The sequence below is a fragment of the Rhinolophus ferrumequinum genome, chromosome X, assembly GCF_004115265.2.
Source record: "Rhinolophus ferrumequinum isolate MPI-CBG mRhiFer1 chromosome X, mRhiFer1_v1.p, whole genome shotgun sequence".
In the NCBI taxonomy this organism is placed as follows: domain Eukaryota; kingdom Metazoa; phylum Chordata; class Mammalia; order Chiroptera; family Rhinolophidae; genus Rhinolophus; species Rhinolophus ferrumequinum.
Window position 1 is genome coordinate 117,501,853 of NC_046284.1, and position 25,502 is coordinate 117,527,354.

A 25,502-nucleotide genomic window follows, 5' to 3' on the forward strand; every position below is an offset into this window, starting at 1 on the left:
ACAATCATATGCCAGCATTAACTTACTAGCACCCTAACATAGTTTTTTTTTTTAAATCCATTTGTGTCAAAGATAGCTAGCTGTCCACCAAACATCCATGTCCCCCTTCCATACTGTAGAGTTGTGTTGGGACATAGCTGCCCAGCCAGGGACTACATTTCCTAGCATCCCTTGCATCTAGGGAAGACATGTGACTGAATTCTGGGCAATGGGATGTGGGTAAAATCACGTGTGCCACTTCAAGGCCAGGTCCATAAAACCAGTGCAAGTCTCTCTTCTTTCTCTTTCTCCATCTGTCTGCTGAATATCAATGCCTAGGCAAGCCCAGAAACCACATGCTTTGAAGAGAGCAGGGCCTCCATCAACCTTGCTGCTTGAATGACCGAATAGAGCAAAGACCAGACATTACGTTTGTGACACATGGACTTCTTTGTTTAAAGCCACCAAGATTTTGAAGTATATCTGTCTTAGCCACTGACATTACCTTAAATAATATCTCATTAATGCATACAAAAAGCTGTCATTCAATTCTGCTGCTTACATAGGATATTATACCATGAAAATTCAATTAAATATAATTCTAATATGTGAACATCTCAATATATCTGAAATAGACAGAAATTAGAAACATTGCTGAATTTGAAGGAGCTCTCAAACTCTCCACTTTAGTCTAATCTCTTAAGTTTTGTATTCTTACAAAAGAACAGTCACCACTGCTCCCAGTTTAAACCAGCATTAAGTGCTATATACAGATTTAATAAAATATGCAGCCACAATTACAGCCAAGGAAAAGAAAGGCTCTAGAGCCTCAAATAAACTCTCAAGGAAAATTATGTCACAGAAAAATAGACAGATGAAAATTTGACATTTTCCAGATAATGTGAATGAAATGCCTATTAGTAACATCCATAATCATTTCAAAATTGCCAAATTTATCCTTTATCGGATGAAAAACTGGAAGCAAATTTGCCCATTAATTTTGTGAAAGCTTTGCTAGCTTCTAATTGAAACATAGTTCATATCACCATTTTTGTAGGAAAAAACCCCCAAACACATAGGGGGCCAATTTAACGGCTTTTATATCCCCAAAGGAATTTCTGTTCACTCTCCAGGTCAAGCCAGTCCTATGGAAAGGTTTTGTTGGAGGCTTCCTTGCCCAACAGTCCACAATTCCCCAGTTCCCTGGAGAAGCCTCCTGGGGCTAATTAATCTTCTGGTATGCTTATCAACAGAGCTTAACTAATTCTACACTATGCCTCACACTAGCAGTTGGAGGCTATAACTGTTATTGGTCAGTGCCCAACATCTACACCGACAGATGTCTGTTTGTTAAATTTGTCAACACAGCCAGATAAGTAGGGAATTTCATGCTTCAGAGGTGGCAAGCTGGATCCAGGCTTCTCTGAATCCTGGAAATGCCAACCTACAATATGTTGGGAGCACATGACCTGCCATCTCCACCTCAGCACTCGTGAAACAAATGTAAATCCTGTGTACATTACCCCCTCCCCCCAAACCTTTATAAAGGGGTATTCTGCACTGTATATTGACATTTGAATCAGAACACAAAGAAATCCAAACATAGGAATGAAAATAGCCTCCAGGCTATTCCACGTTATACTTGATCAACAAAACAAATGATTTTTTACTGCCATGACAGAGGAAGGAGGAAGGAAGGAAGGAAGGAAGGAAGGAAGGGAGAAAGGCAAGGAGGGAATAAGGGGGGAAAGGGAAGAGAGAGAGAGAGAGAGAGAGAGAGAGAGAGAGAGAGAGAGAGAGAGAGAGAGAGAGAGAACTACTGCTGACACCCAGTGCTCATCACAGGATAATTCTTCAGTAGTTTTGAGTAAGCCAATGTAGATGAAAAAGGGGCCACATACTAAACCTGACAAGCTCAGCGGAGGCCAGCACGGCTGACCCTACAAACTCACAGACCGAAAGTAACATAGGATGGTCTGAACATAAAAATTCCTAACTAAAAGCGAGTTATGGCAGGTAATCATCTTAGGCCTGTAGCTTCTTTGACAAAGGGCAATCTTTACCTTAAGTGAGCCTGTCTATTGTCTTTTTGCATCTAAAATGACATCCCTTTGAAAGGTCAGAGAAATCTTCTTTTCCAGAGCCCTTAAGGCACACTTTCCAGCAACACAGCATGAGACCATAGAATCCCTCATTGTTATCTTGTACCCCAAATACCATCACTATGTGCTGTAAATGTTACTTATTAACTATCTTGTACCCATCAATGTAAAAGAAGTGTGTGTCTGTCTCTCCCTTTTACTTTTTATCCAATCCCACAGATCCTGCCCCCTCCACTTTGCTGTCTCCTGTTCCCTTAATCTACCACCAATGGATTTCATGTAACCCTTCTTAAGTCTCCTCCTTTTATTCTAATGTATACAAGCTCCAGTTAAAACTGCCATTCTCTGGAGCATTTTCTCAATCCACTGAGATGTTTGCTTCCCGGAAATTGTAGTTCAGTTTGGCTCAAATGAACTCATAAAAATTCTCTCAAGGTTTGGACGTTTCTTACCTCAACAACAACAGAAAGCTAAATCATTCTTTCAAAAAGGTCAGAGAACAACAACTAACACTTTAAAAACACTTATTAGGAACCATATGTTTTACCATGTTTTGGCATGCAATTAAAAGAATATCTAAACGAGAAGGAAAAAGTTCATGAGAGGTGAAAAAGGGTTACAGGGTGAAGGCCAAAACAAATTTCATTTGTCATTTGGCCTTGAAAAGGAGCCACAATTCTGTTTCATCAGCCTAAATATTTATTTTGAATTCCCTCATTTCACTATTTCCCAGCTTCTGCATGAAGATATATGGTACTTTCTCACCCTGATATTCTAGGTTTCCATTATGATTCTGTCCTCTTTAAATGCCTGTTACTTTCAGTTATTACAACCATCACTCAATGATGACAAAATGAATAAGTCATGACATTTCCATATTGATGTGAACATTATTGCCTATTCTTACCATCACATGCATACAGTGATTTCACTTAAACTTTACACAATGGCTACAGGTGCATATCTTTCACAAGTACTCAAGTATCTAACATTTTATATAATTTTTTTTAAAGATTTTATTGGGGAAGGGGAACAGGACTTTATTGGGGAACAGTGTGTACTTCCAGGATTCTTTTCCAAGTCAAGTTGTTGTCCTTTCAATCTTAGTTGTGGAGGGCACAGCTCAGCTCCAGGTCCAGTTGCCGTTGCTAGTTGCAGGGGGCACAGCCCACCATCCCTTGCGGGAGTTGAACTGGCAACCTTGTGGTTGAGAGGATGCGCTCCAACCAACTGAGCCATCCGGGAGGCAGCTCAGCTCAAGGTGCCGTGTTCAATCTTAGTTGCAGGGGGCGGAGCCCACCATCCCTTGAGGGAGTCGAGGAATTGAACTGGCAACCTTGTGGTTGAGAGCCCACTGGCCCATGTGGGAATCGAACCGGCAGCCTTCGGAGTTAGGAGCATGGAGCTCTAACCGCCTGAGCCACCGGGCCGGCCCCTTTATATAAAATTTTGATTTTTAAAAATGCATCTGGTGATCTGTACGGAAATACTATATTACCTTGTACTCTCTCAGGAATGAAAATGCTGTCTTCACAAATGGATTACTTGAGGAAAAAGTATGTGCAAATAAACAATCTTCTTGGAGACAGACATTAGTCAAAAGGCAACGTCATTGTCTATAATTTTCCTGAAAAGCTAGGTATATTTATACTAAAAACAGCAAAAACAAAATCAAAAAGTGTTCTTGCTTGAAAAATTAAAATAGATAAATGATTTCATTATTTAAAAATGGGGCCTCTGTACACATAGCCAATGTAGAAAGAACATTAATGGAATATAATGACTCTTTAGAAATTCACAGTTCTTTACACTTTGGTTCGATACCTACTTGATTGTTTTCCACCCCAGAGGACAAGATAGACTAAGCCTATCTTAATTTAGATTAATCATGGATCCTTTCTAAAAAAAAAAAAATGACCTCTACAGTCAAGAAAATCCTATTAGGGGATTTTCAGTCAAGATGGCGGAGTAGGTAAATGCTGTGCTTACCTCCTTTCATGACTACATCAAAATTATAGGTAAACTACAGAACAACCATCATTGAGAATGGCTGGAGATCCAGCTGAACAGAAGCTCTACAACTAAGGACATACAGAAAAAGCCACCTCAAGACTGGTAGGAGGGGCAGAGATGTAGAATGGTCATACCCGTAGGTGACCATTAATAATTGGGAGGGATATCTCGGCTGAGGAGGTTCCCCCTGGAGGATGGAGGGGTCCCAGCCCCACACCAGGCTCCCCAGCCCAGGATTCCAGTGCTGGAGAGAGAAGATCCCACAACTTCTGGCTGTGAAAACCAGCAGAGATTGTGATTGTGGCTAAGTGAGATGGAGGGCAGCTGAAGTCCCAGGAATTCCTTTTAAAGGACCCATGAACAGACTTACTCACTGATGGACTCACTCACTCTGAGCTCTAGCACTGGGGAAGCAGATCAAAAGGTACAAAAGACATACGGGGAGGAAATGAGTTGTCTGGCTGCCGAGCAAGGGCAGGAGGGGCAGCCTTCTCCCAGACAGAAGTGCTGGCAGAAGCTATTGTTCCTTTGTTGAGTCCTCCCTGCACCCACTCTGCACTCATAGGTCAACACCATATCTGAGTCTCCATCCTCTTGGCTGACACCATTTGCTACCCCTGACCTGGTGATTTCCTGATACCCAGCCCCACTCAACTTTCAGGCACACCTAAGCTGCTTCTAGTGGTTTTTCCATAAAAACAGCCTGTCTTGCCTCATGCTGTGGACTTTCATAAAATCTCTCAAAGGTTTACAAAACCCAAACAAGCACCAGCTGGCTTTGGCATGTCCCATACCACTTACTGAGCATCCCTAAGCCTGGCAATTTTGACACCCAGCCTCAGTTCATGACTTGGTCTCTTGAGGAACCTCCAAACCCAGCAAGGCTGGCAGTCATCTGTGGATTGCTTTGTGGCTTATACCAGGTGGCACCAGGTAGGGCACAAGCAGTGGCTGAACTTGGCCTGCAGTGGGTGCCCTCCCATGAGGCCCTGGGGCTGGCAGACCCATGATCAGCTTCAGACCCAGCCAGAAGATGAGCTGGCCACCTCCAAGGAGGACACACCCAAAGAGGAGACAGGGCAGGCACCAGAGTACTGCTAAAGTGAATCCTGCTCCACAGGTTCAGCCCCTGCACCACAGCACCTCCACTGTAGTCACGGCCAATCAGCCTGAAGGTCAATCACTCCCAATGATGTGAAAACAGCAACCAAGGTTCAACTACAATAGGAAGGCACACAAGGGATACACCTGCAACACCTGGCTCTGGTGACCAGGAGACTACACCAATGGGTCCCACAGGACACCTACTACACAAGGCCACTCTACTAAGACCGGAAGAGCAGCCCTACCTAATACACAGAAACAAACACAGAGAGGCAGCCAAAATGGAGAGACAAAGAAGCATGTCTCAAATAAAAAAAACAGAACAAAGCTACAGAAAAATAATGAAACAAGATGGATATAAGTAATCTACCAGACACAGAGTTCAAAAGACTGTGAAACGGGTACTAAACAATCTCAGGGAGAACTTCAACAAAGAGAGAGGAAACATAAAAATGGAGATAGAAAACAAAATAGAACCAGTCAGAAATGAAGAATATAATAACTGAAATGAAGAACACAATAGAGGGAATCAACCGCAAGTTAGATAAAGCAGAGGAATGAATTGGCTATTTAGAAGATAAGGTAGCAGAAAACACCCAAACAGAACAGAAAAAAAAATGGGTACCAGAAGAAGAGACAGAACAAAGAATTGAAAATCTATTTGAAGAAATAATGATGGAAAACTTCCATAACCTGGCAAAGGAAATAGATATACAAGTCCAGGAAGTGCAGAGAGTCCCAAATAAGATGAACCCCAAGAGGCCCACACCAAGACATATCATAATTAAAATGCCAAATGTTAAAGACAAAGAAAGAATCTTAAAAGCTGCAAGAGAAAAACAGTTACCTACAAGGGAGCTCCCATAAGACTGTCAGCTGATTTCCCAAGAGAAACTTTGCAGGCCAGAAGGGATTGGCAGGAAATATTCAGAGTGATGAAAAGCAAGGACCTACAACCAAGATTACTATACCCAGTAAGGCTATCATTTAGAATTGAAGGACAGATAAAGAGCTTCCCAAACAAGAGAAAGCTAAAGGAGTTCATCAATACCGAACCAGTATTACAAGGAATCTTAGAAGGACTTCTTAAAAACTGAAAAAGAAAATTAAAAATATGAATAATAAATGGCAATATCTACATATCTATCAACAATTACTTTAAATGTAAGTGGATTAAATGCTCCAATCAAAAGAAAGGGTGGCTAAATGGAGAAGAAAACAAGAACCGCCCCCCCCAAAAAAAAAACTTAAAAAAAAAAAAGGAAAACAAGACCCTTACATATGCTGCTTACAAGAGACACACATCAGATTAAAAGACACACAGACTGAAAGGGATAGGAAAAAAGTATTTCATTAAAACAAAACGAAACAAAAAACTGGGGTAGCAATACTTATACCAGACAAAATAGACTTGAAAACAAAGCTTAAAGAAAGAGACAAAGAAGGACCCAGTAATCCCACTTCTGGGTATTTATCCACAGAAACCCGAAATGCTACTTGGAGGGGACATGTGCATCCATATGTTCATTGCAGCATTGTTTACAATGGCCAAGATGTGGAGGCAGCCTGGGTGTCCATCAATGGATGAATGGATAAAGAGTAGGTGGCACATTAATACAGTGAAATATTGCTTGGCCACGGAAAGGAATGGGTTCTTGCCACCTGCAGCACCATGGATGGATCTGGAGGGGATTGTGCTGAGTGTAGTATGTCAGACAGAGAAAGACAGATGCAGTGTGATTTTGTTAACACGTGAAATCTAAAGAACAAAATAAACAAACAAACAAAACAAACAAACTCAGAGATACAGAGAACATTTTGATCATTGCCAGATGGGAGAGGGCTTGGGAGTGGGTGGTTAAAAATGTGAAGGCATTAAGAAGTACAAATTGGTAGTTACAAAATAGTCATGGGGATGTAAAGTAAAGCATAGGGAATATAGTCAATTATATGGTAATAACTATATATAGTGCCAGGTGGGTACTAGACTAGTCAGGGGGATCACTTAAATTATATGTCTAACCACTATGCTGTACACCCAAAATTAATATCAAATAATACTGAATATCACCTGTAATTGACACATTTAAAAATTGGGGAAAAGTGTGAAGGGGAATGAGAGGTTCAAATTTCCAGATATAACACAAATAAGTCATGAGGATGTAATATACAGCATAGGAAATATAGTCGATAATGTTGATAGCATAGTATGGTGTCAGATGGTTGCTGGACTTATGGTGATCGATTTTTTAGTTATATAAATGTTGAATAACAATGGTGTACACCTGAAACTAATGTAATATTGTATGTTAGCTATACTTTAATAAAAATCTTTTTTAAAAAAGAAAATACTATTAGAGAAATATGAATGAAAAAGATGATGAACATTTGTCCAAGAATTTTTTCCAGGTTTTTTTCTTTCTCCTTAAGGAACAGAAAAAGATTAAAAGTGGCTATATTAAAAACACAGATTAATAGGGATATAGATAAAATACAGAATGCCCAGTTAAATTTGAATTTCAGATAAACATGCAAGCCATCCTGCATTTTTATTTGCCAAGTCTGGCCATTCTGCTAGTGATCCTTTGTTTCTCCTTAAGAACTGCGGAAATCAGAGCACAGACTGAAAGGCATAGAAGAGACCAAGAATATAGTTCCAAAGCTTCCAAATTTAAATTGCAGCCTGTGCCCTCCCAACCATTGATGCAACCTTTCACATATTTCGCTGTGAACTTTTAAGTTTAACTTCAGAAATGAAGAATGTGTACACTGATATGAAACCAAAAATAATTATTTAAAATATTGCACAGTATCTAGACTTAGTTTATATTAAATGGAATGGTCTTATCTCTAGGATGTAGGAAGCAGAAAGAAAAGGATGCAGACACTTAGATATAAGTTGAAAATTCATACACAGAGGAGGGAAAGAAGAGGCTGTGTCCAAGACGGCAGCCATCCGTCTGCCACATGTGGCTCTTTAAATTTAGATGAATGAAAATTAAATAAAATTAAGTATTTAGTTCCTTAGTTGCACAGCTCTATTGATTTGAAGCACTCAACAGCCTGATGTGGCTATTGGCACAGATCTCCACCATTGCAGAAAGTTTTATTGGACAGGGTTGTCCTACAGTCAACCCTACAGAAGTATGCCATTTTGTGTAAATGGAATGGTGGTGTAAGAGGCAGGGCTCAGGACTCTCCGAGGCTCAAGGTAATACTCCCATTAGCCAGACTTTTCTTTTTGGCACTTCTATGATAGATCAGGCCTCTGCGTTCCTACTTGATTCAGCTGCTCCTTATCCCTGAGGAGCTCACTTATGTGACTCTAGTAAAGAGATTATTAGCATGTGGCAAAGTGATATTAAGGAGGACACAGCCCTGATGCAGAAGTGTGAGAGCCTGGCTGCCTGGTACGCTCTCCACCACTTAGTAGTAAAAGTTCACCACTGTGAACTTTTAAGTTTAACTTCAGAAATGAAGAATGTGTACACTGATATGAAACCAAAAATAATTATTTAAAATATTGTACTGTATCTAGACTTAGTTTATATTAAATGGCATGGTCTTATCTCTAGGATGTAGGAAGCAGAAAGGGATATAGATAAAATACTTTACTACTCCACTTAGTAGTAAATTAACTACTAAGTTACTTTATCTCTTTGTACCTCATTTTCTCATTTCGAAAATGAGGACTGGATGATTTCTAAAGGCTCCTCTAGCTCCCAAATGCTAAGATTCTATGAGTGAGCAGCACTGAGAAAGCACAGTTCCAGGAAGCATGAGCAAATCTAGATAACAGCTAGAAATGCTCCAGTCATCACAGAGACCCGATGAGTTCGGAAAGGGCAGTGCACCATGCTGTGGGCTCATTCCTCAAAAATGTCTGTAGGTAGCAATGACTTCTGTCCAGGACATTGCTCCCGGATCGATTATTCTCTTTCTTGATAACGAAGGGATCTTAAATGTCAGGAGTCTGATTTGTGTTACTCTCCTTTCCATTTCAATCACGTGAACAAGGATGCAGGGGTAGATGGGAAGCAATAACACTACAGGAAGGATATCATTGTCATTCAAGAACTTTCCTTATTAAGAGAACTCAAAACTTTTCTCTTAAGAAGTAGTCTGTGAGAAGTTTATGATTCTACATTTCAAAGGTCTCACTCTCAGATAAAAGCTTTGGATTGAGTGTCTCCTAAAGGTTTTCTGTTCCAAAGGACTTACTCTGAGGTACTAATACAATTTTCTATGATGGTCTGAAAACTTGGAAGTTTACTGAATCACAGTAATGTCTTTGAGACAAGGGGGTATTAATACATGGCTTCCATCAAAACTCTCTTGAGGGGGAGGGGGCGGCCGGATGGCTCAGTTGGTTAAAGCGCGAGCTCTGAAAGGCAGGGTTGCCAGTTTGACTCCCACATGGGCCAGTGAGCTGCACCCTCCACAACTAGACTGAAGACAACGAGCTGCTGCATTGCCGGAGGGGCTGCCGGATGGCTCAGTTGGTTAGAACGCAAGCTCTCAACATCAAGATTGCCGGTTCAATTCCCTCATGGGATGGTGGGCTGCGCCCCCTGCAACTAAAGATTGAAAATGGCTCCTGGACATGGAGCTGAGCTGCGCCCTCCACAACTAGATTGGACAATGACTTGGAGCTGATGGGCCCTGGAGAAACACACTATTCCCCAATATTCCCCAAATAAAAAAAACTCTCTTGATTACATTTTAAAATAACTATGGAAACATTATGTTGAAACCAGATATGTCTGAAAGGAAATAGCAGAGGATTTCTGAATGATAGATAAGACTTAGTTATTGGCTCCTAGAAATTCACCATAAATTGAAGTGACTCATTGCATATCCAGGAGAAGGTGATAAACATCATAAGGTAATTAATTTCAGATTTGACTTCATCACTCCTTAGCAATATATCTCGGAACAAAGCACTGCACCTTTCAAGGCACCAATTTCCAGTCTTTTCTGAAATGAGGAGGTCCCAAATGTGATTGCTAAGGACCCAGTCTCATTCCACTATGCTGTCATTCTAGGGTGATGGACAAAGCAACTCTTAAAGTGAAGTTGACATATTTTTTTGCATTGTCTAGGTGTATCAAACATTCCAGAGAGCACAAGTACTGTAGATTAAACACTGAGAAAAAAAATCTACATTTTTGTTAATGGGCAAAGAATTGACAGCAAAAGTGATTATCTCACAAAGATTTTGTATAAACTGCAGCTTTTGAGAAACCTACAAAGGGAAAAAGGGGTCATAAACAACTGAAGAGAAAAACTTCATCTCTTGAATACTTACAAATTATTTAATCTGTAGTTCAGACTTTTTCTTTCTTTCTTTCTTTCTTTTTTTAATTAACACTCTCTGTTTCATGCCATTAACAGGTTCTGTCCTCAGACCAGGAAAAAAACAAACAGAAAAACTGTGATGTCCCTGAGATTTTGTAACCTATCTTTAATACCCTGCACAACTTTTTTCCTCCATCAGAAAACTGAAGTTTAATATTGTAACCTGATAGTTATGTTGACTGTGCTAGAAAAACACTAGAAGGACTAGAAACTACAATAATTAATGCTAGTAATTTACCAGACTACATTTTCAATTTGACTTCTACTGCAGCAACAATTTCATTAATTCCTCTAGTGCAACTCTGGGGTTAAATCTCAGCACAGTCATGCTTAGAGGCTGCAAAATGAAAACGGTGAACTGTTTTTGGTGGCAATCTATAAAATGGGAATGAGACTGCTTATCCTGCAGGCTTCATGAGAAATGAGGAAACAAGTGTTTAACAAAGTCTCCACCACCATTATTAATTCTACGTAACAATAGCTAACTCACAATTCACAGGTCCTTTCTTGCTGAACAAGTGAACTCTTCTATACATTCACTAGAAAGTATCTTGCTTCTGAATATATGAAGTTTTAAAAAATTTTTTTTCTGTTTGAAAAATAACTTGTTAGTTTCAGGTATACAAAACAACATAATAATTAGACATTTACATCCTTCACAAAGTGATAACCCCAACAAGTCTACTGCCCCTCTGACACCATACATAACTATTACAGTACCATTGACTATATTCCCTATGTTGTACTATAAATCCTGTAATCATATATACACACACACACACACACATATATATATATATATATATATATTTATAGTTGACATTCAGTATTATTTTATGTTAGTTTCAGTTGTATAGCATAGTGGTTAAGCATTTATATAATCTGTGAAGTGATCCCCCTGATAAGTCCAGTGCCCATCTGATACCCTACAGTCTTTACAACATATTGACTATATTTCCCACGCTGTATTTCACATCCCCATCACTATTTTGTGACTACCAATGTGTACTTCCTAATCCCTTTACCTTTCTCACCCTTCCCTAACTCCCCCTCCCATCTAGCAACCATCAGTTTGTTCTCTGCATCTAAGAGCCTATTTCTGGTTTTTTTTGCTCGTTTATTCTGATCTTTAGATTCCACATATAAGTGAGATCATATGGTATTTGCCTTTCTCAGTCTGATTTATTTCACTTAGCATAATATCCATGTTGTTGCAAATTGTAAGATTTCATTCTTTTTTAATGGCTGAGTAATATTCCGTTGTATAAATGTACTATAATTGCTTGATCCAATCGTCTATCAATGGGCACTTTGGTTGTTTCTATATCTTGGCTATTGTGAATAGCAATGCAGTAAACATAGAGGAAATCCAAAACACTAATTTGAAAAAAATTAAAATTGTTTTAAAAATCTAACATATACAACAAAGTATATAACTCTCTTAAGTGTATAGCTCATTGAGTGTTTACTCATGTATAGACTCATGTAACCAACAGTCATGGCAAGATATAGACCATATCTAGCACCCAGAACATTCACTCATAAATCTTTCCAGTCAATATCCAACGGCCCCCAGAAGTAACCATTATTCTGGCTTCTGTCTCTGTAAATTAGGTATGCCTGTTCTTATTCTTCATATAAATGAAATCATGCATTATACATAATTTTATCTCGCTTCTTTCACTCAAATATTGTCTGTATAAACAGTACTTCATTCTCCTCATTTCCATATAGCATTAGGTTGGTGTAAAAGTAATTATGGTTTAAAAAGTTTAAAATAATTTCAAGAACCGCAATTACTTTTGCACCGACCTAATATTTCATTGTATGACTATACTACTTTTTATACTACAGAGGTAATGTAAAGCTATCAAAAGAAGAGTTGTCACAATGGCGGCTGAGGTGGTCAAGAGATGGTTAGAACACTGATGGACATGGACACTGGTGATCAGACATACTAAGACCACAACCAAGACAAATCTATCTTATGCATGACGAAGAAGGCAAGGGGAGGGAAGGAGTGAAAAATGCTTAATAATCTCAGAATTTGTTTTATATCACACCATACTGCTCATCTAGCCCGCAGAGACTTGTTTTACAAGAAAAAAAGAAAAGAAAAGAAAAAAAATCCAAGTTCCTGAAATGATACAAGTATATCAAATTAGGGACAGTAACATTATTAGCATAATTTTTATTAAATCTCATAAACAAGAGGGAATTCCAGCAAGATGTTGATCCATGATTAATTCACTTTAATTATGTTTTTCTTATTTACTTGATTTAAACTTCTCTCTTCAATCATGACACCTTATTAAATAGCTTTCTTCACAGATATAACTTTCCTTCCTCAATTTTCCTGCTCTGAGTAAGATTCATTTCATTTTATAATCAATAAGCCTCGTGCTCCTTTGTGCATCTTTCAGTTGGCTGCTTTCACGTTATTTAATTTGTCTTAGAATTTCCTAGAGGCTTAGATTTGATGCCGTAAAACAGAAATGAACAGCCTTTAATCACCAGGTTTGCCTGAAATGGTGTTAACCCAAGTTTAATGTACCTGAGCCCCCAGGGATTTTCATGGTATCAGAAACAGTGAAAAATATTTATCGAGGTTTCATTTGCAGTTTTTGTTACTAAAATGTTTGCTGATATCATTAGACATTTGTCTCAGGCTGAGACAAAGAAAGGATGGCTTCCCTATTGTTTTATGATGTTCTTAACCTGGTAATTAAAAGAATAGCACAACTCCATGAACACATAGTTAAAACTAAATACAGTACAGAAAAATAGCCTTCTATAAAATACAAAAAGCTTTCCTTTATGTCTTGTTTGCCAATAATGGCATGTTTTGATTCCTTTCTAGTGTAACTGCTAAATGTTCACCAAATGTTTTTCTCCTGATATGGATAATTAGAACAAAAAAACAAATTGTCCATAATGATTCTTTAGGGTAGGCTTCCTTCCCCATAAGATTACCTATATCTCTTTATTACAAGTTCCTTTTGTGATAAATTTCTTGCCCTTACATTTATATATCACCATCTCCATTCACTACAGTTGATGAAAAGCCTTTGTCCTTTGAGTTGCATCTCCATTTTCAAATCTCAACTGCCAGCCCCTTTGTAGCTTGTGATGAGTTAGCTACAGTAAAGCAAGCAGAGAAGCAGGTAATTCGCTCAGGTTATTTTTATTTCTTCAAAGCAAACTGAATAGGTAAAGTGTGTAGCTATTGAACAAACAATCAGCAAAGATGCACAAGAGGGTTAAGTAGACACCAGAAAGCTTTGAGGAGTGCATCTATCAAGCTCAAGACTGAGCCATGAGAATTAGAAAAGTCCCTTCTGATCAATCCATCCACACACTTTCGTTCTTGGCCACTTATGAATTTCCTTATGTTCACTTACTGCATAGACCATTTAGTCTATATATGGGTGTCAACTCTCCCAAGCTTTTCTCCCTCAGATAATTTTCCACAAAAATGGGTTGCTCCTTTGTATTTCACATTTGAGAGGTTTATTTCATTTGGTGGCAATTTCAGCTGCACTCAGCCCCTTGAAGATGTGAAATTTAACAGTAGAAACCTAGTTTCACTCTGAAGGGTGGCAGTTTATTTCCAATCATGAGACAGACACCTGCATTCTTCATGTGATGTCCTAAGGAAGGTTCTGATGGACATGAACTTGAAAGTCATCAAATTCTATGAAGAGAAGCAAAAGATGAGTCAACTCAAACTCACCTGAAAGCAAGAGCCCATCTTGTTTGTGTTAATCTGTGCACATCCCAAATTTCTGAAAGGACTGTCAATAGAATGTTTCTAAAAGCCCTCTGTTACGAATAAGAGGAAACTTATTGTGAAAAAAGCAAGAAACAATTTTAACTCCTTGAGACAGATTTTTCACACAATACTCCCTCTTTCTTTCTGAACTGCTTTTCTTATACGTTAAAGTGCAGATGTTTTATCTATCACTTGGCTCGATGCCAAACTGGATTATCCTTAGAAGCTCTTTGATTCTCCTTCATTTTTATTTCAGTTCATTTTGTGTTTGTCTACTTTCTTAAAATTCACCAAAGGGAGGATTTCTGGTCAAGATGGCGGAACAGGTAAATGCTGTGCTCACCTCCTCTCAGGACCACATCAATTACAACTAAACTACAGAATAACAATCATTGAGAATCACCTAAGTCTAGCTGAACCAAAGCCCTACAACTCAGGATATACAGAAGAAGCCACCTCATGACCAGTAGGAGGGGCAGAGACACAGAACAGGCTGGTCTCACACCGTGTGCGACCATTATAAATCAGGAGGGGTATCTCAGCTGTGGAGGTACCCCCAAGAGAAGTGAAGGGTCCCAGCCCCATATCTGGCTTTCCAGCCCAGGGCTCCAGTGCTGGGGAGAGAAGTTCTCATAATTTCTGGTTGTGAAAACCAGCGGAGATTGTGACTGAGTGAGATGGAGGGTGGCTGCATTCCGAGGCATTATTAAGGGGGTCACGCATGGACTTACTTGCTGACAGTCTCACTCACTCTAAGCTCCAGTGCTGGGGCAGCAGTTCAAAAGGTACCAGGGACATATGCGGAGAACTGAAGTGTCAGGCTTCAGGGTGAGAGCTGCAGGAGCAGCTTTCTCCTGGACAGAGGAGCTGGCAGAGCCATTGTTTCTGTGTTGAGCCTTCCCACTCCCCACATGCAGATGCAGGCAGCAGGCATATGACATATCTGAGTTTCCATCAATCTGACTATCACCTTTCGTCTGCTCCACCCTAGTGATTCCCAAAGACCCCACCCCACCCAAATTTGGGCACAACTAAGCCAATTCCAGTGTTTTTTTTTCCATACAAACAACCTGTCTGGACTCATGCTGTGGACTTTCATAAAATCTCTCAAAGGTTCACAAAATACAAAGAAGCAGCATCTGGCTTCTGTGGGTCCCATACCTCTGGCTGAGCAGCCCTAAGCCTGGCACTAGCATCAGGCAGCCTCGGATAGCAGAGTGGTCTCTCAAGGCACCTCTAATCCTAGTGTAGGTGGTGGCCATCTGCAGATTGTTTTGTGGCTCATACCAGGTGGCTCTGGGCAGAGCATAGGCTATGACTAAACTTGGCCTGCAGCAGGTCCCCTCCCAGGAGGCCCCAGCGCTGACACACCTCCAGTGGCCAGCTGTGGACCCAAATGGAACATTACCTGGCTGCCTCCAAGGATGACAACACAAAGGGCAGACTTGCCAGGCACTTGAGCCCACTAAAGCAAACCCTGCTCTGTAGGGTCAGCCCTTGCACCATAGCTCCTCCACTGTAATCACAGCCAGTCCTCAAAACCAATCAGCCTGAGGGTCAATCCCTCCCACTGACATGCAAACAATAACCAAGGCTCAACTACAACAGGAGGGCACACACAACCCAGACAAGGGATACACCTGCAGCACCCGACTCTGGTGACCAGGGAGACAAACCACTGGATCCCATAGGTCACCTACTACACAAGGCCACTCTACTAAGACCAGAAGACATAGCAGCCCTACCTAATACAGAGAAACAAACACAGGGGGGCTACCAAAATGGAGAGGCAAAGAAACATGTCCCAAATAAAAGAACAATAGAACAAAGCTACAGAAAGATGACTAAACAAAATGGAGACAAGCAATCTACTAGACGCAGAGTTCTAAACACTGGTTATTAGGTTATTAGGGAGAACTTCAACAAAGAGATAGGAAACATAAAAATGAACATAGAAAACATAAAAAAGAGCTAGTTAGAAATAAAGAATACAGTAACTGAAATGCAGAATACATTAGAGGGAATCAAACATAGATTAGATGAAGCAGAGGAATGAATCAGCAATTTAGAAGACAAGGTAGCATAAAACATTCAGCAGAACAGCAAAAAGAAAAAAGAATCCAAAAAAGTAAGGACAGTTTAAGGGGCCTCTGGGACAACATCATGTGTACCAACATTCACATCATAGGGGTACCAGAAGGAGAAGAGAGAGAGCAAGGAATTGAAAACCTATTTGAAAAAATAATAACAGCAAACTTCCCTAAGCTAGTGAAGGAAATAAATATACAAGCCCAGGAAGCACAGATACCCCAAACACAATAAACCCAAAGAGGCCCACACCAAGACACATCATAATTAAAATACCAAAGGTTAACAACAAAGAGAGAATCTTAAAAGCAGCAAGAGAAAAGCAGTTAGTTACCTACAAGGGAGCTCCCACAAGACTGTCAGCCGATTTCTCAACAGAGACTTTGCAGCCCAGAAAGGATTGGCAGGAAATATTCAAAGTGATGAAAAGAAAGGACCTACAACCAAGATTACTCTACCCAGCAAAACTGTCATTTAGAATCGAAGGACAGATAAAGAGCTCCCAGACAAGAAAAAGCTAAAGGAGTTCATCAACACTAAACCAGTATTACCTGGAATCTTAGAGGGACTTCTTTAAAACAAACAAACAAAAAAATTCAAATAATGAAATGGTACATATCTATCAACAATTACTTTCAATGTAAATGGATTAAGTGTTCCAATCAAAAGATAGGGTGACTGAATGAATGAGAAAACAAGACCCTTACATATGCTGCCTACAAGAGATTCACTTCAGATTGAAAGACACAGAATGAAAGAAAAGGAATGGGGAAAAGATACCTCATGAAAATGGAACCCAAAAAAGGTGAGGCAGCAATACTTACACCAGGAAAAACAGACTTTAAAACAAAGGTTATAACAAGAATCAAAGAAGGACCCAGTAACCCCACTTCTGGGTATTCATCCGAAGAACCCCAAAACACTACTTTGAGGGGATGTGTGCATCCATATGATCACTGCAGCATTGTTTGTAATGGCCAAGACGTGGGGGCAGCCTGGGTGTCTGTGACTGGATGAATGGATAAAGAGGAGGTGGTACATATATACAATGGAGTATTACTCAGCCATGGAAGGGCAAGGGTTCTTGCCATCTGTGGTGGCATGGGTGGACCTGGAGGGTACTGTGCTGAGTGTCAGACAGAGAAAGACAGATGCAAGGTGATTTTGCTTCTGTGTGGCATCTAAAGAATGGAATAAACAAACAAAACAGAAACAAACTCGTTGATACAGAGAACATTTTGATGGTTGCCAAACGGGAGGTGGGTTGAGAGTGAGTGAGAAAAGGGAAGGGATTAAGAAGTACAAATTGGTTTTACATGCAGTCATGGGGATGTAGGGTACAGCATAAGGAATACAGTCAATAATACTGTAATAACTATGTATGGTGTCAGATGGGTACTAGATTTATCGGGGTGATAGATGGGAGTGAGGTAGGGGCAGGGTGAAAAAGGTAAAGGGATTAAAAAGTACAAATTGGTAGTTACAAAATAATCATGGGGATGTAAAGTAGCATAGAGAATACAGCCAATAATATGATAACTACGTATAGTGCCAGGTGGGTACTAGACTAGATGTGGGAACACTTCTTAAATTACATAAATGTCTAACCACTATGCTACACCTTAAATTAATATAAAATAATATTGAATGCCAAAAATAAATAAATAAATAAAGTGTAAAAAAAAAACTCACCAAAGGCTGTTGCAGTAAACATATTTGTGAAATATGTGCTTTTGCATATAGTTCAGTTCCCTCTCTAAGACTCGATATGTAAAGGGCAATGTTTTGTTGGTGTGCTTTCACACTAGGGAATAATTTTATTAGAAATTCAAGTCAATTTAAATACTGAGCAAGTATACAAAGTAACGGAAGGACTGACTGAGGTCCTTGGTATTACAGAATAACGTCTGTATTCTTTGCAGTGTACAGTCGTCAGGTAGAAGGTCAGAAAGTGAAGGGGCCTCTCTACACCAAGCTGCTCCAAGGTTTTATTGTATAGACAGGATGGAAAACACAGAATTTCTTGGTACATTCTGTAAACTAACTAGCCCTATTGTCTGTCATGATCACATTGGAATTCTGCACGGAAGACTGTTCAGGTCATGTCTGATTTCACTGATAACCAACAGATGTTAGCTGGCTTGCCAAGGCAAGATCTTCTGACTTCAAGCCCAGTGTCTTTCTGCTTTATGAGGCTTCAGTACCTATTTCTGCCAGACTGGTCACAGGAATGATGCTCTCTGAAACCCTGGCTTGTGATTGGCAAACTTACCATGAGAACCAGAATATACTGACTGACTCAAACTCCTTTGGACAGTGTTTTCAGAAAGACACAGAGGGGTTGTGGGGGAGAAAACATGCACCATCCAAAAAACTTCCTAAAATGTCCCTCTAAAACCTAAGCAGTCCTGCCACTTTTCTGTCAATTAAGTGGGTTGGAAGAAGCCGTAGAGCATTTTTCAAATCAGATTCTGAGGAATACTGGTTGGTAGTTTAAATGATGTCCTAATTAAGAAGTTTTAGAGGAGTTATGTATATAGCTCACTCTTGGAGAGGTGTACCAAGTATAAAAAATGCTGAATGTCCTCTGGCAAACATATCAGTTTATTTTTGTTTACCCTTGCATTTTCTATATTTATCTGACCACATAACCCTGTTTTCCTGTAATACCCTTTGCAACTAAGAATCCATTTTAGGAAACACTCTTATGGTGAAGAACAGCACAGAGTAGAGAATTCCAGACTCCTTTCCATGACTCTAAATAAAATTTCTGCTCTCTGTACCCTTCACTTTACTCAGAATTCAGGGGGTTAGCAGACAATTACCAAGACTTCTTCCAGCCCTTACATTCTGCTATCTTAAACTTTATATTAATGATAGTAATGCCTAGTATATTAGTTTAAGGTCGAATTCTACAATTCTGTAAATATATCATTTTTATGTTACATTCAATATTACACCGGGGCGGTACTTCATATAATCATTACAAGCAATCTGTTGTGCCAATTTTTGTCGGGCTGATACAATGGAGACAGCCTATCATGAAAACGTGCCAAGACTAAGAGAAACAATTCTCCTCCTAGTTCTGCCATTTACCTGTGAGCCGTTAGGTGAGTCATTTAACCTCCATGGGTTTCTATTGCTTCACCTGTACTTTATGAGGGTTGAAGTGAATGGCCTCTCGGGTCACCCTCAGGGCTAGCATTCCATGACAGAACATGTGGCTGTTCTGTCTCCGCTTTTAAAACCTGACATTGACTCTATTGATTATTTAATGTTGAGTCCTTGATTAGAAATGCAGTTTCTAATTATAATGTTGTTCCAAAGAGGATACTGGAGCTCCTTTTTTGGCATCATTAATATTCATTCATTCATCAATTCAGCCATCATTTATTAAAAGCCTTAGATATGCCAGGTGTTATGCTGAACCTGGATACACAAATAGGAAGAAGACAAACCACTGCCACCCAGAAGCCCAGAGTTTAATGGAAAATACAAATAATAAAAGTTGTTCAAAAACTATGTGATAAGGGTTTTATGATAAATCAGAGCTTCTCAGCTAATGACCATTCGGGCCAGATGATTCTCTGTTGGAGGCTGTCCTGTGTGCACTGTAGGATATTGAGCAGCGTCCTGGTTTCTAACCACTAGATGCCAGTAGCACCCCCGCCCCCCAAAAAATACACACACACCAGATGTTACAACAAAAATGTCTCCAGACATTTCCAAGCACCCCTGGGGAGGAGGTGGAAATCACCCTTATTTGAGAACCACAGATTTAAATATATTCCCTTATTGTTTGAGATTTTTCTAACTGTGAGCTGTATCCTCAATGAATATGAGTATAAAATTTTAAGGATACCAATTAGGTCCTATTTTGGGGGTATAATTTCAATTTGGTAAATATTGATCAAGTATCTCCACAAGCTTAAGGTGCTATCCTATTCACTGAGGGTTTCCAAAAATTAGTGTGACATAACTGGCTGCCCTCAAAGGTTTACTATCTTGTTTGGGAGGGGGGTGGAACACAGAATACAAGTAACAAGGTCAGTCAATTGGGAAAGTTCCAGAAGGGGCTATAAATAAGTTAGGAGCAAGTCATTCATTCAACAATCATTTCCTATGATGAGAAAGGGACTGTTGTGGGCTCGGGGGAGAAGGCAGTGAACAAGATAGATCACTGCTTCCAAGGCAGAGCCTCCATATTAGTGTTTAATAAATAGAGGAAACAGAGTGCGTGAGACGGCGGAGCGTGCTTCTGCTGAAGTGAAAGCAAGAGGGAGGGGTAAGGAGTGAGGGGGCTGGGGGTGAGGTGCAAGTCACCCCCAGTTTAACCAGCAGTCCCGAGGACAGCCTTACAGAAGAGCAGGGGCCACCTCATGTAAGCAGCACCAAGCACGAAGTTTGCATTTTGTTCAGCAAACAATTATTGTGTACTACACCTATGCCAGGTGGGTCACCAAGTACAGTGAGAAAAGCCCCCAGCTTCCCTGATTGGCAGTTTCTCCAGGAGCATAATGCACCCTGGGGACTTCAGACTTAAGCCTTCAACAGACCCCCTCCAAGCCTTCCCCAATTCCCAACCCTCCCAGGGTCACGTGTCTCTGCTGGGCTGATCCTTTGCCTCTCTGTCCTCTACTTCTAGGTCACTGCATCTTCTTTACCCCTGTTTGCGTCTAAGCTACTGTATTCGGTACGTGCAATCACAAGAAAAGAGAGTCCTTCCATCACTCTTCCCCATTTTCCCTAAGTACCTCTTGTAGCTTTTCTCGCAGCCTTTAAAACCAGTTTCTTAGGGACCTACATATTGTGCTCTCAGAAATTCTCTTGTATCGCATCAGCTTTTTCACTGGGGGTGCAAAGAGCCGCCGTGCTTCCGTCCCTAAGTATCAGTACCCAAGTCTGTCTGGATTCTTCAGGCTCCTTCATTCTCCCCCAGATTTTGTTCTTCCCCATTCTTTGGTCTCTCCTCCTTCTTTGAAAGCCTTCAGCACTTGTCCACCCCCTACCCCACCCCAGTGGCTCTGTTTCTAGGCTGCCTCCCTCCCAGCTTGGTTCCCCCACCCATTCAGATTCAGATCCAGCATGTGAGGGTACCATTATGTGCCTGGCCATGCGCTAAGAACTTCTTATGGATTATTTTGTCTAATACCATCTAATACCCTGGTATAGTTACTCCATGTTGCAGACCTTTCTCCTAGAATCCATCTGCCCAGACTCTACCTCTAGATTACTGTATCAGTAGTGCATTTTCCATCTGAACATAGCCAGTCTCAGTGGTAATGGTCTCCTGGAAAGTATTTGCTTTCTCATCCAACTACTTGTGAATCTAACTAATATGCTAAGTTGCAAATGCTTTGGTGTCTATTTCAAAATTGAAATTATCCCCTCAAATACAGGACATACATAACTTCTACGTATTTAAATAATTTTCTTACCCTTTAACTGAGACAGAATTTCTTTCAAAATAAGCACTTAAGAGAATAGAAAAAAGACAGTAAGTCCTCATAAGTGTGAGAACACTGTCTCCAAATCCTCAGTAGTTTTCATTTTCAACTTTGAATAAGCTTAAACTGTCTGGATGCCTAAAAGTTGAAATACTAAAGTAAGTATGTTTCCTGATTGCCAATTTTATGGTTCCTGTATCAAGGCAGAGAAAGCATCCCAACTCTCTCCCCGACAGTCGATGGGCTTCTGGAGAGGGTTCAAATGATTTTTAACTCTAAACTCGGGGAAGTCATATGTCCTGTTGCTTTCCGCGTTGATCTTAAAGACTACTAGTGACATTTGCCAATTCTATGACCTCAGTTTGACAACCCGCAGGCAATGTTCTTCATTGCTTTCACTCCAGTTGGTTATCGCAGATGTTGAACAGGTCACTGGAATCCTATAACCACAAATTGTTGGGATGGAGTCCATGAAGTCAGTTCGAATATGTTTCCCTTGGGCAGAGGATCCCAGGGGCACACTGATAGCTGACTAGCAAAGCAAGGGGGTCTTACAGACAAAAGTCACAGACCCATACACGGGACTCACCTTGGCTCATTCCCTAGCTGTGTGTCAGTGTTTTTTTCCGAATCAGCTTGGACAAATTGCTTTACCTCTTGTCCCTCTATCATCTCAACTGTAGGGTAGAGATAGCAAGCACTCTCTATTTCCCTGTGGCATTGTGGTAATTAGATAATGTCTAAAAACCAGTCTGAGCGCTTCACAAAACGCTGCTTTGTAAACACAACATATCACAATTGCCTTGGTGAATCAGTCTAGGAAATAACTCAAGCACAGACATTCCTGACTTCCAGCTTCACAGAACACTTTTTGCCTGTTTGAACAAGCAAGGCCAGGCTGGACCATCAAAGAAATGATGATTGGAGCAACCTTCAGTGTTAGTGGGACTTCAGACGCCTTTCTTCAATGGACCAGATACTTTTTAGCTTAAGCAAAATAGTCCACACAACAAAAACTAAATTGCTCATCCAAATTAGCTGCAACAGTCTGGAATATAGACCCTGCTTATTTTCCCTGCTTTCTACTATTACAGAGCTGTACATTCTCTAATTAAAGATATTAAAGGTAATGAAATTTTGATTTCAATTGAAAAGGAAGGAAAGCTAATTTGATCCTCTTCTGCCATCCCCTTACATCGTACCCTTTTATAAACTCATTATTAATTACTCAAAACTATTTCTGAAAATTTAGTAACTTAACTTTTATAACATATTTGCTATTTACTTTGACATTTTACTATAAAATATTCCATGAAGCTTTATGTCCATACCTTTAAAACCTCACTAAAAAAATGTATTTGTTGGAAAAAACCAACTTAAATAATAAATTAAATAAATAAACCAAAAAGTGGGATGAACATACTTTCATAGGCTAAAAATGATGAAAAATCTGCCATCAATCAAGATTGTTCCTTCTATCAAGTTACCATAGAGTTGGTCCTTTTGCCGGCATTGATGACGTTAAAAACTACTACTGATACCAATTTTCCCCAAAGACTTTGCCTTTCCTCCCCTAAATCTGTCCCCACTCCCATCTTCTCTACGTCAGATCAGATGCAGTTTCTGGCACAGAAACAATGATCCACATATCATGCTGTGATGAACCCCTGCACAATTATCAGCATTGTTTCTCAAGTGAAATACCATTGAATGATACATACTTGAGCATCTCTCTTCATTTTGCGAACCCATATTTCTATGCCAAGAATGCTTATGCTAAGTCTGATTAACTATGCTGCTGACAAATTGCTTTGCTTCCAACCAAACCTTTTGAACAAAATATTCCAGAAGATATACATATACATATGTGTGTATATTGATAAATAATATGGATATGTATAACGAATATGTAATAGGTACACATATATTTAATATCACAAATTGGCATTGTGTTTATTTAATTTGAGTGTGAACTGAAACAGATATTCAATAGATTCAACTGTATGGAGTGGTAAAATAAAACACCCCAAAGATCTACAGAGCATCAGGCTTATTTTCAAATTGCAAATTATGTGAACAGTCTGTTAGAAACAACAGCATCACATTGTCCACACGCTCACATGACTGCCTTTCAGCAACCAAAGGGCAAATACAATACTTAATTTAATTAAAAATCTATCCTTGTATTTTTAATGCAGCTTGTAAAAGAGCTCAAAGAGCTGGACAGGAGATTTACTAGGCACGAGCTAAGTTTACAGTCACAAAATTTCATCAATAACTTGCTAAGAACACACACTGCCGAGAGACACTGCTTACTTACGTCTCAACATAAAGCTAACCCATGTAACGATGATTTACAAAAGACGGTACTCAATTTCATGAAGCAGATGACATGTTTTAACTTAGAACTTCACCTTCTTGTCAAGAATCTCCCCAAAGGGATGATGGAAATTATATATACCTTTAGAAATGTAACTAAGAGAAATGTCACATTTCCCAGTCTTTTTTGTATCTCCGAAAGTCAGGTCTTACTAGATTTCGGGACTAACAGACAGAAGCACTACTGCAAAACACCAAATGAATTCTCAAGATGAGATTTCACCAGAAAGAAAACAGAGACAAGAAAGAGTGTACTCGTTCACTTCTGTGGTCAAACTTTTCTTTTCTTCAGAGTCCCCACTAAGAACCCTCCTGCTTCAGGGACAGAAGTCCACTACAGTTCTGAGTACTTGGGGACAACAGTGTCATCGTGTGTAAAAGTAACTTCTGGACTCTACTGTAAGTGAGCAGTAAGTCAAAATCTCTCCCCATCTTCTTCTGATCCATTGGCCAAGAAAATCTAAGGAACATAGCATTCCAGATAAAATGAAACATAACCTCCTCTTCCCCGGGCAATCTCCCCTCAGCCCACAGGCTCTCACACACGGCATACACTTCATGGTTTACCTTTTAATTACTGGATTCTGTCAAGGGTCCTTCCTCCTATATCCAGGAGGAATGCAAGCTGATGCGTGCTCTTCACCCCCAAGTGGCATTTGACTCCACTCCATGCAATCACTCAATGCAGTATGGATGAACGGGCCAAGTTCAGGTTCACTGCCCTACAGTGTCTTTATTCCTCATAGCACATGACTAGAGAGCAAGCGATCCCTGCTGCTGGGAATGCTCTGCTCCTGTTAAAACTAACGGAAAAAAGCACGTTGCAAAAAGCTCTCTGCAGGCTCGCTCTCCTCACTCTTGCTGTGACAAAGTTAAAGATACAGCACTGATACAGAACAAAAGAAAAATACAATACAAACTGCCTCTCCGGAGGAGCTTTCTCTTTCAGCAAAACATTATCCACACCAGGCTTGGGGACAACAGGTGAAGCCACGTATGAAGCCTTGAACTTTATTGCCCTGAAAAGCCCGAGCAAACCTGCATGGGTGCCTGTGCTGGGCAGGCACCGGTCGCCCCATCGGTGCCTCTTTGCAACGTGCCGTGGGTGTGCATGAGGTCAGCAAATAAACATCCAATAAACAACAGAGAAGGCGGGCGACAGCTTCACCTTGCTCCTGCCTTCAGAGATGCCAGACTGTTCTGTTTCCTCGGGACTCTCCTTTTACCAGCATTCAATTTGAATGAGCCAGTGCAAATGCA

At 40.1% G+C, this 25,502-nt stretch overlaps 1 protein-coding gene across 7 annotated transcripts in view; it reads right to left on the reverse strand.

Moving 5' to 3' along the window:
• FRMPD4 (FERM and PDZ domain containing 4) overlaps positions 1 to 25,502 on the reverse strand; it is a 746,993-nt gene that overhangs the window by 268,789 nt on the left and 452,702 nt on the right. Inside the window, exon 1 of one of the 7 annotated variants that reach the window (XM_033107990.1) lies at positions 24,810 to 24,849. The exons of the other annotated variants lie outside the window; for them this stretch is intronic. The gene's annotated coding sequence lies outside the window, so the exon portion shown is untranslated. Of the gene's footprint in view, positions 1 to 24,809; positions 24,850 to 25,502 lie in introns of those variants that run through there. 7 annotated transcript variants of the gene reach the window in all.